We start from the raw sequence: 14045 nt of genomic DNA on the forward strand, positions 1-14045 counted from the left end.
CTACATGGTTAGTGAAAAGGTTCTGTTGAAAGTTTTGCCCATGAAGGGTGTTATGAGATTTGGGAAGAAAGGGAAATTGAGTCCTCAGTTCATTGGGCCTTTTGAGGTGCTTCGGAGGATTGGGGAGGTTGCTTATGAGCTTGCCTTGCCACCCAGCTTGTCGAGTGTGCATCCGGTATTTCATGTTTAATGCTTTAGAAGTATATTGGGGATTCGTCTCATGTTTTGGATTTCAGCACGGTTCAGCTGGATGGTGATTTGACTTATGATGTGGAGCCAATAGCTATTTTGGGTCGTCAGGTTCGAAAGTTGAGGTCAAAGGATATAGCTTTAGTGAAAGTGCAGTGGAGAGGTCGGCCAGTAGAGGAGGCTACCTGGGAGACCGGGTAGGAGATGCGGAGCACATATCCTCACTTGTTTGAGGCTTCAGGTATATTTCTTGATTCGTTCGCGGACGAACATTTGTTTAAGTTGGGGAGGATGTGACAACTCGGCCAGTCGTCTCATGGGTTACCACTCTGTTTTCCCTATTTCTGCTTATTTATGCTTTGTTATCCATGTTTTGTGGTATCGGGTTGGTCGGATCAAATCCAGAATGATTTGGGTAAGGTTTGAGACACTTAGTCTCTTTTAAGGAAGCTTAAGTTGGAAAAGTCAACCGGATGTTGACTTATGTGTTAGAGGGCTCGGGAGTGAGTTCCGAGGGTTCGAATAGTTTCGGGAGGTTATTTATGGTTTAGGAGCATGATCAGAATGAATTTTGGAGGTTTGTAATAGATTTAGGCTTGAAATGGTGAAGTTGATATTTTGGCGATTTCCGGTTGGTAGGCAAGATTTTGATATAGGGGTCAGAATGGAATTTCGAGAATTACAGTAGTTTCGTTGTGTCATTTGGGATGTATGTGCAAAATTTCAGGTCATTCGGACGTGGTTTGGTTGGGTTTTTTTTATCAAAAGCGAAATTCAGAAGATTTTAGAAAAGTTTGGCTTGAATCCGATGTGTTTTGGGTGATTTCATGTTATTTGAGGTGTTTTGATGATTGGAATAAGTTTGAATAAGGTATTAGGATGTGTTTGTGCCTTTGGTTGAGGTCCCGGAGGCCTCGGGTGAGTTTCGGGTGGTCAACCGAATCATTTTAAAGTTAAGAAAGTTGCAGAAATTGCAGGTTCAATAGTTGCAGGTATTACTCTTCGCGTTCACGAGTGGACCCTTGCATTTGCAAAGAGTCAGCTGAGGGAAGTGGAAATTTAGCCTTCGCGTTCGCGAGGCAGTTTACGTGTTCGCGAAGGGCTACGAGATTGTGCATCGTGTTCGCGAGGCAGTTTACGTGTTCGCGAAGGGCTACGAGATTGTGCATCGTGTTCGCGGGCGTATAGTCGCGTTCGCATAGAAGGAATTGAGAGGCTGAGTTTCAGCGGAATTAACCCATCGCGTTCGCAATGGATGGAACGTGTTCGCGAAGGTTCGTCTGGGTAAAGCATCTCTTTCTCGAGGGTCTTGTCGCGTTCGCATAAGAGCATTTTGGTCAAAGTTATTTTTGTGCATCGCGAACGCAAGGCTTTGACCGCGTTCGCTAAGAAGGATTTTCAGGCCTAGGCAGAAGTTTAAAAGGTCGTCTTGTCTGCGAATGTGGGGTTTATTTCCTCCATATTTGGCTGTTTTTGGAGCTTTTTGAAGGAGATTGAAGAGGGATTTAAGGGGAATCACTTGGAGGTAATATTGTTGAACTTAAAACTCGACTATTATGTAAATTCCACCTAGAAAATCATGGAAATTAAGCCAAAAAAATTGAAGAACTAGGGCTTGGAAGCTTAGACATTTAATTGAGGATTTGGAGGACCATTTGGGATCGGATTTGAGAGCTTTTTATATGTATGAACTCGTGGGGAGACAAGGAATTTATTGATGTAAAAATCATCGAATTCCGAGACGTGGGCCCGGGGGTCAAGTTTTGGCAATTTCGAGATTTTTGGAATTATTTGATTGTTTTCGCTTGGGCTTCGTTCCCTTAGCATAATTTGACATCGTGATTTTAATTTTGTATAGATTCAATGCGAGTGGAGGCCGATTCGAGGGGAAAAGGCATCGCGAGCTAGAGATTTGACCGGTTCGAGGTGAGTAATGATTGTATATGATGTTCTGAGGGTTTGAAACCCCGGATTGCACATCGTAGTGCTATATTGAGGCGAGGCACACGCTCGATAACGAGTGTGGGGTCGTGCACTATTGGGGATTGTTACTTGCTCCGTCCCGATTGATGATTTTACCACGTATTTGACTAAAATATATTTGTTGTCATCATTATTGGGGTTGAATGCCATATTTGGGCCTTCTGCCAACTATTTGAACCCTTCGGGGATTTTTACTTGTATTTCCTCACTGTTTTGAGTTTATACTTGAACTCAGTCATGTTATATTTCACTATTTGTTTTGTACTCATTCATGTTTACTCTGTTTTAACACTTACATGATCTTTTAAATGATACTTTGGGTTGAGAAACATGTTTTACTACTGCCCGAGTGGCTTGTGAGGATTTTTGACTGAGTAAGGTCGAGGGCCTATGTTGTGAGGAAACATTTGATACTGATTATGAGGCCGAGGGCCTGAGATATGTATGCCACGAGGTGGCTTGATTGATATGAGGCAGAGGGCCTAGTGATGATGCCACGAGGTGGCTTGATATTGTGCTTGGACCGTAAGGGGCCCCTCCAGGAGTCTGTATACCCCCAGTGAGCGCCGATACCCATTGTTGTGTGAGATTGAGCCCGAGGGGCTGGTATTGTTCTGAGATATTTCCCGATGAGCGGATTTGTTGATACTGTGCCCGAGGGGCAAACTTCTATGTGTTTATTTTTTTCCTTAATTGCCTGTCAATTACCTGCTTGCTTGTTGAAAAAGGATTTTTCTTATCTTTTCACTGGTTTACTATTTTTAAAGAGTTTTACTTCTTTATTATAGAATGCCTTGTGCCTTACGTGATTTCTTGCTTTCAGTTTTTATTTACATCTGTTACTCACTGAGTTGGAGTACTCACTTTACTCCCTGCACCCCGTGTGCATATTCAGGCGCTGTTGATCCGGCCAGTGTGAGTTTAGAGCTCCCGGCGGACATTCAAAGTTCACGAGGTAGCTGCTTGATGTGAGCACGCGATTTTTGTTTACGCGACAATCGCTCCAAAAGAAATCGAAAATAAAAAACAAATGGTTTTGTTGTACAACTTTTTGGAATTTTGCGTGGCATTTTTGGTAGTTATTTGTAGTTTTGTCTCTGATTGTTTTAGTTTTGTCAAATAAAAATATAAAAAATATATGTCGCGTGTAAGTTTAGGATATCGTTCTACTATTAGAAATTAATCAAACCATAATTTGGTTTTAAGGAAAATCACAAAAATATGCATCTTTTATTCTATTTGTTGTCATTGAGTGATTTTATTTTAATTAAATGTTTAATGTGTGTGCTAATTGTTGTTTAAGTAGTAATTAATATTTGTATAAGTTTTATTTTTATTTTACAACTTAGTTAGGATTTTTGTTTAAATTAGAAATTAAAGAAGGAAAAGAAAAGAGTTAAATTTGACAAAATCGGAATTGGGCTGGTTTTAGACCCAAAATCAGGCCCAAACTCATTGATCCAATCCAGCCCTCCCCAGATACAAAGAAACGACGCCGTCTTGGCACCGTTCATCTGAACCGTTGGTCAAATAGATCTAACGGTCCAGTTCAGATCCCTCATAAACCCAAACGACGCCGTTTAGGAATGACCAATCGGAGCCGTTCATCCCCTCCAATCCAACGGCTCCCAAGCTTCCCCCAGATACCCGACCCACTGATACCCAGATTGACCCATCCCCAACATTAAACCAAACGACGTCGTCTCTTTAAGTTGAGAGATCAAGGTCGTTGATCATCGATGATCCAACGGCCAAAATTCAACCCCCCGTCCCGTATATAAGCCTTCTTACCTCTCACCCCCGCACCCTAAGCACACACCCCCTCCTCGAGTCGTCTCCCTCACCAAACCCAAACCCCTTAGAACCCTAGCGCCGCCCCCCTTTCCCCTCACCATAAACCCGGCGGCAACGACGCCGGTGACCACCAAAGTAACACCCCTGATGCACCTCACCACCCTGAACACGGATCTATTGCCCCCTTGCCTCGAATCATTCCCCATCGCCTCGAATCTTCGTTTGAAGGTTCGAGCAAAACCCCGATCTACACCAACCCACCTCAGATTCACACCAGCCATTACCCTAGCCTCACTCATGACTAAACCAAGCTTGGTTTGGTCCGAATCTACCCACAAATCCTAAAACCCCAAATCTGACTGTTCGAACCCTAGAACACAAGAATTTTTGGAATCCAGTTAGATTAGACGGAAGGTTGGGGTCTAATAGACCTTAATCGAAGTGTTCTCGGTCGAGAGCACCTCGATTAAGATCTGTTCGACCTCAAATGGGCAAATCCAGCTCGGGCCTGGGTCGTCTGTGTTTAAGCGTTTCAGAGTAAGTTCACTTTTCCTTTTTTGTTGTTTGTTTTAGTTTAGTTTATCGGCATGGTTAATTAGTTTGTTTGCTTATTTCTGGGATTTTGCTGTCAGTTGTCATCCATCTCCATAAGACCTTTTATTAGGTCGATTGTTATTTTGTTTATGGTTGAATACGTATAGTGATATACATATTTCAATTTTGATTAATATCGTTGAATCGATAATGCATGTGGTTTCCCTGTCAAAGACAGTTGATGCCCTATTTGTGTTGTTTGTTTGATCGACTGTTTGTTCTATGTTATAATTAGTATAGTCGATTCGATACATGTCGTCAATAAGTTCCAGTTTTGAATGGTAGCAATTTGACTCGTGTTGTTTGATTTCTGCTGAAGCTTTGTTTGAATCCAATTGAGTATAGCTACTTATAGTCTGTTAGTTAAATCAGAAAACATTTAAGGATTGATTTATAGCTGCAGTCTAGGATAGGTCTCAGATTTTACTTTAATTGATGGCATGTTTACTCATTTTGGACCTTGGGCAGCATGTGCATTGTAGTATAATGGACAGCATATGTTGTTAGGACATACTCCTGCGGCCCATACCTCTTTAAACTAATAAAAGATAAATCCTTATAATAAGGAAAAGGAGGTTGTCAGGGGAATCTCACGGGGAATACTTTTCTTTTGAGTTTTTTGAGTGGAAAAAAACAGAAGGTTCACATGGGAGGGGATGAGTATTTTATTGGACTAGTTTGCTTTAACAGGCTGGGGAATGAAGTCATTTTTGGCTATAAAAAGGGAAGGGTTTTCAGAACTAAGGGGGGACATGTTTAAGAGTTGAGGGAGAGAGAAAGAAATCAGAAAGAGAGGAGGAGACCAAGAGTTTAAAACCAATAAAAAGAGAGAATTTTCCAGTACCTTAGTGGTGGGATTTATCAAAACCAGAAACTACTGTTTTATTGCTTCTGCCTGCAATCTTCTTGTACTGCAGGGATTTATCTGGCAGCCTGTTTGTCTGTTTGATTTTCAAGCACTACTCTTCAAGCTACTGGTTTCTTCTTTTGGTTTTAATCTTTCCTGGAGATTTCTGCTGCTGTCATTACTGGTTTTACTAGTTCTGCTGTGTTGTCGACATACTGTTGTTGTTGTGTATGCTACTATTGCTCCTGCTGACCCCTTTTTCTTCTTGTGTCCAATATCCAGGTACACACTTAAATTTCACACTGATGTAATAGTAACAATGGGTATTAAATGAAAGACGTGAAGAATTTTCAATCATTTGGTGTTATACCTATAGTCTTATAAAGTATTAGTAGATTTGTGTAGTTCTTTAGGTTGTAACTCAACAGGAAAATACATTAGGTAGTTTTGTACTTAATTGAAACTTAGTTTTTTAAGTACTGTGATTTATAGTTGTTTAGTTGTATGTATGATATAATTATGTAATTTGAGGAATGTACGAGTAGTGGGTATATCAATAACTGGACTTCATCTTTAGTTATGTTTTGTACATAAGGCACTGCTTCTAATTTTGCCAAATGCAATATAGTTTATTTTTTATCATTTGAGCTAACTCTATCAAATCAGATTCCATTAGGTAGTTTATAGGACAATGATCGAATCTCATTAGTAGCATCCTCTATTAGTTAATTCCATTAATCTCACAAAATAAGTTAGTTTAAATTCGACTTGAAGAATGTTGAGCGTGAGTTCAGCATTTTATTTATCTTGTATGTAATTTTCTTTATTAATTTGAAAAGCATGTTCGCTCATGGAATAAGGCATGAAACAATCCTCCGTCTCATAAATAATTAATCTGATAATTAATAAGAGGCCGGAGCTGGCCAAGCATGTAATTTAATTAGCGTATATTTTCTTTCTTTCATTTTTAGGGACGAACATAATAGAAAATGTAGTCGCTGTAGGTTTACCCTTTTAAAAATAATGAGACGAGCCTCGCCAAATAAAAAATGCAAATTGCGGGGCCCTCAATAATTGGTCATAATAAATACATAGAATTTGGGATAGACTGTTTAGTGAATGTCACTGCCTTCCCCAAAGATAATAATGCGTTAGACTCTTTAGGCGCGACTTAACTAAATTACATTCTTAAATTCGGGTGCGCATTTATGTGACCCAAATTCAAATCTCGACGGAGTCGGAATGTATTGACAACCACGGGTGCATTCATTGCGACGTGGTTCGAGATGCATTTTCACGACGTTGCAATTCTATAAAAAATAATAATAATAAAAGCAGTTTAAACCTAATAAAAGCACACAAGTCATAACATGTATTAAAATCAGAAATTTAGCCATTATAACAATTTAAGCGACCGTACTAGAACCACGGGATTCGGGGGTGCCTAACACCTTCTCTTGGTTTCAACAAAAATTTTTACTTAGAATTTCTGGTTCGCAGACTTCATTTGGAAAGTCGAATATTTTCCTCGAATTGGGATTCAAGATAAACCGGTGACTTGGGACACCAAAAGCCAAACATTTCCCAAGTGGCGACTCTGAATTAAATAAATAGTTCCATTTCGAATATTGTCACTTAAATTGGGAAAACTCCTTCGCGCATTTACCCTCCGGGGCGGGCGCGCAAAAAGGAGGTGTGACAGCTCTGGCGACTCTGCTGGGGATTCAACATAGAACCTCTGGTTTAGGGTTCAAGAATTCGAGCTTAGAATAATTGTTATATTTGGCTTTACTATCTGATCTTTATTACATGTTTTGGCATAACGTGCTAAATGTTGTCTTTTACCTCTTTGATATTATCTGAACTGTATATAAACTATGCCGAAACCCTTCTCTTCTTACCTCCGGGGAGAAGCTCGCTGGTCGAGACTCCCTATTCTGTTAGTGTCAATACCTGGAATAAGAAAGAGGCCGGATAAGTTACAAAGCCGGACGATCTCGCGGGTCCCCGGTACGTAGCCCCCTCCTCGACTCGAGTTGTCCGCTCGGGTACACAGTCTAGAACATATACCCAGGTTATAAACCTAGTATAACAAAACCCCATGTCGGATCCCTAGTAGGAACGCTTATTTGCATCATGCTGCATTTGACATAGGGGACTCAACACAGGGGTTGGGTCCGTCTAGGACAGGCAACCGGAAATGAAAAGACCATCCTGCTGCATCCCGTTTGTTTTGCGCATTTATTTGCTTCAGTTCTGCATGCTGACCGGTTTCTAAAAAAAATTAGAAGAAAAATAGTAGCGTAGGGAGATAATTACTTATTTTTGGAAAAATAAAACCAATGTCCAAGTAGTGTCAAAACCTCGCCGGAATTTTCTTTTCAAAAAAAAGAAAAAAAATGAAAACAAAAAATTGTCTTTTAGTTTGATCTATTAAAAATCCAAAGAAGTGTATTTGTTTAAAAACAAAATTCAAAAAATATATAATATTTTTCTTTTGTAGTATCTCTTTCATAAATGCATATTAATAGTCCAAATACTTCCTTAAAAGATTTTTCGAAGTTTCAAAAAAGGGTAAAAAAAAGAGTCTTAAATTCAAAAAATATTTCTTTAATCTTCATCTTTTTTCCAAAAAATAATAAAAGAAAAAAATATAAAATATAAAAATCCAAAAATATTTTCTCTTTTCCTTTGAAAGATTTTATTAAAAAAAAAAGGATTTAGTCAGTTTCCCCTATTTCTGATCAACCCGAGCTACGCCGGTTTGATTCTCACAGGGTATGAGATACGTAGGCAACCCTCATCGGGTCCAACCTCCCTTTTTTTCAAAATAGCCAAAATGTTAGAATTTTAATTTCGTCATGAATGAGTCGGGTCATGTCGTTTTGTCAAGGATAGCCGAATGTTCCCGAAAAGGACGCCGGAAGGCTGACTTTGCACAAACGGCCATTATTGGTCATTTTATTTTTTTCTAACCAAATTGACCAACGGCCTTAGGATCCTCGTCCTCGAGGCTCTGTGAGGCCGTGTTTTCCCATGTTGGTTCATTATTAAAAAAGGGGAGTCATTAAATAAATTAAGTGTTTGTTTTTGTCAAAATAGCCAAATGTTCCCGAAAGGGACGGCGGAAGGCTGATTTTGCATAAACGGCCACTTTCGGTCATCTTTTAGAGTTTTTTTGATCGGTTGACCCTCACAGCCTTAAAATCTTCATCCCCGAAGTGCTGAAAGGCCGTGTTCGAAAATCGGATTTTCTTTTATTTTAAAAAAAAATGTCGTCAAAATATTTTTTTTTTTTAGTCAAATCATTTTTGCTTAAAGTCACCTTAATAAATGTGCAGGATGAGCACAATGCGAAATGAACACTTTTCAATAATGACTAAAATCCCTGTCAAGTTACGGCTATGGTGGAATGATCTAGGTATTGAAGGGCAAGATGAGGTCAAGAAATATCTGAAAGGTCTCACGGGTTTATTGGAAATCCAGCCTCGGGGAGATATCATAAGAGCTTTGGTCATCTACTTGGACCCAGCGCACAATGTTTTCCACTTCTCCGATTTTGAACTCACCCCGACTCTGGAGGAAATGGCTGGGTACCTCGGAAATGCTGAACTTCCATTAAGGCAAAAATACCTGGTTGCCCCAAGAGCTGTCACGGTGCATCGATTTCTAGACTCGCTAAAAATACCCAGAATGGTCCATAACCCAGATTTGGTCGCAGGTTTTTGTAATACATGCTTCATATACGACAGGTATGGTCATGTGGGAGGATTCAATAATCCGATTAACAAGTTATGCAGCAAAGGTAGTCGTCAGAAGTGGGATGAGCACAGACGGGTCGCTTTCATGATAACATTTTTGGGCCTTCTGGTATTTCCAAGGAAAGACGGAAATATTGATCTGAAAATATCCGGGGTCGTCAGTACTTTGATCACACAGAATGACAGTGCTCTCGCACCTATGGTGGTATCTGATATCTTTCGAGCTCTCACAGCCTGCAAAGCCGGGGGGAATTTCTTTGAAGGGTGTAATTTGCTGCTACAAATATGGATGACTGAACATCTCTGCCATCGTTCCGAGCTTTTGAGCCATGGTTCCTCGAAGAAAACTTGCATAGAAGAGTTTTACACAAGAACCAAAAAGATCAGTCTGCCCAAGGGAGTTATGGAATGGACTTCATTTCTTCAAACTCTCACTGCCGGCCAAATATAGTGGACACTGGGATGGTTTCCTGTTGATGAGGTCATGTATATGCCAGCTGCTAGAACTCACTTTCTACTGATGGGACTTAAAAGCATTTAACCTTACGCGCCCTGCCGAGTCTTGAGACAACTCGGGAGATGCCAAATAGTGCCACACGAGGAAGATCTTAGTGCTCAAACAATTGAGATTAGCCCTGACGGACAATTTCCTGAAGCAAAAATCTGCCAGATTTGGAATGAATGTCAACATTTGAAGGCGGATACTTGTGTGCAGGATCGGGCCAAAAGTGAAATGGCGCAAGGTTACCTGGCATGGACAGAAGAGAACTTGAACACGAAAGGCCGGCTAAAAGACCCCACATCCTGAATTTCGCCGAGTCGTCGCAAAAGCAGTGGGATTGGTTGGAAAAAGAAAGAGGCTATCGTGCCGAAATCAGCAAACTGAAGCAACAAGTTGAAGGTCTGAAATATGAGCACAACGTACAAGTTGCTACCGATCTAGGAGAAAAGAACAGGTTGACCCAGGAAAACGAGATACTCAAGGCCCAGATCAAACAGATGAGGATAGATGCTGATAACCACCAAAGGAGCCGGTCGGATGAACGATTGATAAAAGTTTTATGGAGGGAAATTGGGGAGTGCCGGAGTGAGTCAGAAAATACCATAGCAGGGCTCAAAGCACACTGGGCAAAAAGGACAGAAAAGCGTGACCGACACCTGCGGCAGTTGGAAAGGGATCACGAGCGAACCATTGCCAATCTGAAGGAAAAGGTGGACAGAGCGTCTGAGCAAACCCGAACCCTTGGAGCTGAAAATAGACATTGCCACAATCTCTTAGCCCAGATGGAAGTAGAAATTCAGCAGTGGCAAAATCAATGCCTCCAGGATTCTCGGGTTATGACAGCCCGTAATGTTCAAATAGAGCACCTACTCAAAGAAAAGAGGTAAACCAGGGATAAGATTAGGACAATTGCCCATGCCATCATCAGAAGGTGTCTACAGTGTGAAAACATGACCAGCATTACCGTTCTCTCAGCAGTGATGATTTATGTCAAGCAGACCATGCATGAGCTGGAACAACTTGAAAGGGACCTCACACCTAAGACCGTGGCGAGGTCGAACGATGCCCCGCGGGCACCAATTCTCGAAACCTTAATGTATTCATAGGTTGAGTCTGTATCTTAGCATCTTCTGTCCGTCTTTTCGCATCAGGGTGTATTAGTCCGTTTGAGTCTGTACTTATTTCAAGGCTTGTTATTCTCCCCTTTTCAAAAATATTAGTTGTAATAGATTGCTTCAGTAATAAAATGTGTGCTTCTTTTACACTCATCTGTTTTGAACTACGCAAGATCTGATTCACGCGGCATCGTGATACGTAGGCAATCCTCATTGGATCCGGTCACATTTTTAACTGCGAATAATGAAAACAATAATAATAGGAAATAATAAAATAAAATAAAAAAAATAATAATAAAAAAAATAAAAAAAAATGATAAATGAAGGGAAGCCTAAAGAGAAGCCGGAATGACGCATGTCTTCGTTGCAAACATGTAGAAATTCACTTAACTGTATAGGTGCATCACGCTCCAACGTGAGATTACCTGTCTGTTAATTGTTTCAAACTAACCGTTTGCTTGCTGCTAAGTTCCAGGTTTTTAGAAAAGGTGGTTTGGTTTGGTGGAGGTCTGGCCTCACATTCATACTTCACGAGGTCGAAAGGGAGTGTTCATTTGCCCGTCGTTAAGTCGAGAGGGAGTATTCACACTTACTTCACAAGATCAAAGGGAAGTATAGAGATGTCTTCGGAAATTCCTTTGCCGACAATTACCGTCTCCGAGGAGAGTTCTTTCTTGGTCGTCCCGACTCCCGAGTCAGCAACTGCTGAGGAAAACAGAATCCTGCGGCTCCGCATGTTGGAGATGTTGGATGACTGGAATAACGGAAAAGAGCCACCGAGTGTAATCCCTGGGTTCCCTGAGTTGTTCTCCAGGACAAGTGGGACTTCCAACATCCCCATAAACTATCCAACTACCCCATTCAGGTACCCGGCCATTTCAGCCCACTTTGCTGGATCACCCTCTGAGTCTTATCCCTGGATGTCAACGACGGATGTAGCTACAAACATATTCACCGCACCGCCAGCCGGCGGCAAAGAAGAATTGTTGATGGCATACTTCGGGGAAAGTCTGGTGGGAATAGCTTCAGAGTGGTATATGGACCAAGACATATCTCGATGGCATATATGGGATGATCTCGCCAGAGATTTTGTAAGACAATTTCAATATAATATTGACATCGCACCGGACAGAAATGCTTTGTCAAACTTGAAGAAGAAACCCTCGGAAAGTTTCAGAGAATATGCTATTAAATGGCGCGAGCAAGCGTCAAGGGTAAAACCTCCCATGGACGAGATAGAAATGGTCACTACTTTCCTTCAGGCTCAAGAATCAGACTACTTCCAAAACATGATGTCAGCCATGGGAAAGCCTTTCGCGGAAGCGATTAAGATCGGGGAGATGGTGGAGAATGGTTTGAAAACGGGTAGAATTTTGAGTCAGGCAGCCATAAGGGCAACCTCCCAAGCCGTCCAAAACGGGTCCGGAGGAATGGCAAGAGGGAAGAAAAAGGAAGAGACGTCCATGGCGGCATCAGAAGCAGGAGAATATCGTAACCTCAGGCCCTGTTTTTCAGAAAGAACCCCGCAACATTATTACCCCCACCAAAATGTGCCCTATGCTCCTCAGCCCTACATGGTCATGAATACCCAGCCTTATGTCCAGCCGCCGTAGTAAACCAATCGGGGCCAAGCTCCACCTCCTAGAAGTCAGCCTCCTTACCGAAACCGCTACAATCCTCGACCTTCCCAGAATAATTTCCGCCCTCGGTAACCCCCCAGGAGACCCAACTATACACCAATCGGTGAACCCTACTCCACCCTATTCCCTAAGCTTGTCCAGGTGAATTTGTTGCAGCCCATACCACCAAACGGGGAAAACTCGGAATCACCATCATATCAGCGGGGTGTCAGGTGTGCATACCATTCAGGGGTAGAAGGGTACGATACAAACAACTGTTGGACATTGAAACAGGCGGTAGAGAATTTGTTAGAGCAAGGGAAAATTGTATTGAAAGATGAGGATGTCCCAAATTTGACCAATAATCCGCTGCCCGCCCACAACAACAGGCCGATAATTGGGATGATTTGTGAAGACAAGGAATTTGATCCAGCGCTTAAAGCCATAATTGCTATTGCTAATATAGAAAGGAAGCCCAAGGCAACCCCGAAGCAAGAAAAAGGGAAAGTTGATGTATCCAAGCAGGCCTATGTGGTATGGGGGACAATCAAACCACCTCGGTTGAATGAGCCGGTGGTTATTGGACGCATACCACAGAAGCCAAAGTACAATAAAGAGGAAGATGATGAGGTGTTCACGGTTGAAGAGAGTGAGGGAATATGTGAGGCGATGAGGAGAATGCTATGCGAAACACACATGGTCCAGCCAGGAGAGGGCACTAGCACCGCTGAGGTATCATACTTGGGACCAAGCACCAAGCTTCAAAACTGGAAGGCTACGCCATTCCTGATCGGGCGAGAGTCCTAGTAGACCTGTCCTGCCATTTTTTCTGCATCGCGAGCTATCCCAGGGTGTAACTCAGATGTTTTCTTTAGTTTCCTGTTTTTAATTCCCTGAATGTCAACCCCGTTTATCTTCCCAATTCCAAGAAATGAAATCATATTTCATCACCTTCTTTATTTTTTAGAGTTTTGCTATATTTTATTTTTAGTTCTCTTCAATTCTGATAATGCAGCTTTAAATAACATGACATGCTTGCGGACTTCATGCCCAGATCCCAAGAACTCCGTCAGACTTCAAATAATAAGTCAAAATTTGAAATATAGAGAGTTTGAGAAAATTCAATAGGAACAACTAAAGAAAATTAGTTCATGATTTGGAAAATGTCCGTCATTGAAGCAGAGTTTGAGGACAGTGAGTGGGTTTAGACCCGTATGGAATGTTAACCTTAATGACTGCAGTTTGTCACGAGCAATTGTACCAACAAAGAATGGCCCGCGCCTGTAAATTTGAAGCAGGGCAACTGGTGTTAAGGCGTATTCTTCCTCATCACCAGGAAGCACGAGGAAAGTTTGCTCATAATCGGAAGGGTCCATACATCATTGGAAATTATTGCCAGAAGGAGCATTTGTATCTAGGCGGCATCGAAGGAAATGTCCTTGAAATAACTGTCAATGCAGATGCAGTCAAAAAGAACTATGTTGGATCCTTTATATAATAAAATCTTTTCCGATTGAGATGACGAAGGCTTTCATTCTCGCTACCCAAACACTATCAACCCTTTGCAAACCCATTTGCGCTGGTTACTCTTCTTTGATTACCCTCTTTGGAACCTGAAAGTATTATTGAAAATAAAATTGA

Source organism: Nicotiana tabacum, chromosome 7 (assembly GCF_000715075.1).
Source record: "Nicotiana tabacum cultivar K326 chromosome 7, ASM71507v2, whole genome shotgun sequence".
Classification (NCBI taxonomy): domain Eukaryota; kingdom Viridiplantae; phylum Streptophyta; class Magnoliopsida; order Solanales; family Solanaceae; genus Nicotiana; species Nicotiana tabacum.